At 38.5% G+C, this 1,269-nt stretch overlaps 1 protein-coding gene across 4 annotated transcripts in view; it reads right to left on the bottom strand.

Moving 5' to 3' along the window:
* Nucleotides 1–986, bottom strand: part of plce1 (phospholipase C epsilon 1) — a 115,038-nt gene extending 114,052 nt beyond the window's left edge. For all 4 annotated transcript variants that reach the window (XM_015375240.1, XM_015375241.1, XM_015375242.1 and 1 more), the window contains exon 1: nt 870–986. The gene's annotated coding sequence lies outside the window, so the exon portion shown is untranslated. The remainder of the gene's footprint in view (nt 1–869) is intronic.
* Nucleotides 987–1,269: the final 283 nt, after the last annotated feature.

Raw genomic sequence — 1,269 nt, 5'->3', positions numbered from 1 at the left:
CTTTAATCTCAGAATTCCGACTTTAATCTCAGAATTCCGACTGTTTGCTCAGGATTCTAAATTCCCATATTAAACTGAAATAAAATTTAAAAATTAGTCAACTTTTTTTTATTTTTTCAGTGGTCCTAATCCTTTTCCATATATATCTATGTATATAGAGGTAGATTTAGTGATTGATGTGCATATTCAGATAGATGGATAGAAAGACAGACAATATATTTTGTTGTTGTTACATTTTTGACCACAAATAGGGAAAGCCAACATCATAGCAACTCTCCTCCGATTCTTTAAGCTGAAAAGATTCATCCCTTTACTTTTAACCCAGAAACAATGTAAACAAATGAGTAAAGCCCTCTTAGTTCTCCTCAGACCCCCAGTGTAAATAAACACTGACATCAGCTGTCAAACGTGAAAACTGACACAGACCTGCTCTGCACAAACACCGCCTGTACTAGAATGAGGTTAGATGCATATATAACAATAAAATACACTAATTCTGGGCAAAATTAAAAGCCTCTTCATTTGGCTGGGGTTGTCTATAGAACCGTGGCTCTCAGCACGTGCTTTTATGTCATTCTTTTCACGCGGGTAACCTCCAAAAACAACCACAAACGAAAGAACCTCCTGCCATCCTCATTATACTTTCTGTTTGTCTGGGACTGAGTCAACGAGAGGTAAAATGCAAGCAAAACTATTCCAAAATACCGACAAAACGTTCGTAAAAGCGAGAGCTGCTCTGTCCAACCGGTCTGAGAGGATTTTACCTCCCTAAAGGTGTTCTCACAGCCAAACCACTGGAGAAACTTGTGCAAAGTTGCCAGAAGTGGCAGTAAGAGGAGAACAATGGCGTGAAACGAGCAAACACTTACTCAAAGGTGTCCAATCAATCCGTTCAGCTTAAAACCAAATGGCCTGAGGAGTTCAGGTCGCTGCTGGGCTCTGTGCTTCCCTGCTCTGCCTGGCGGAGACAGCAGAGGCTGCAGACTGTCTGCGGTGGGACAACACGCTGTACTCTGTGCTGCGTTCAGGGGCTCATTTGAATATTGGAAAAATTTTAAACATGCTGGAACGTTTCATGTTGCAACGAAAAGTTAAGCTAGTCAGCTGCGTTTCTGCACAAACCACCCCAAGGCGTGAATGACGTACAGTATGTGGACAAACAATATATCACAGGATATTTAGAAAAACTAAATAAATATATATATATATATATATATATATATATATATATATATATATATATATATATATATATATATATATATATAT

The sequence above is a fragment of the Cyprinodon variegatus genome, unplaced genomic scaffold (assembly GCF_000732505.1).
Source record: "Cyprinodon variegatus isolate N-32 unplaced genomic scaffold, C_variegatus-1.0 Scaffold115, whole genome shotgun sequence".
NCBI classification, from domain to species: domain Eukaryota; kingdom Metazoa; phylum Chordata; class Actinopteri; order Cyprinodontiformes; family Cyprinodontidae; genus Cyprinodon; species Cyprinodon variegatus.
This window is presented reverse-complemented; position numbering and strand designations above follow the sequence as displayed.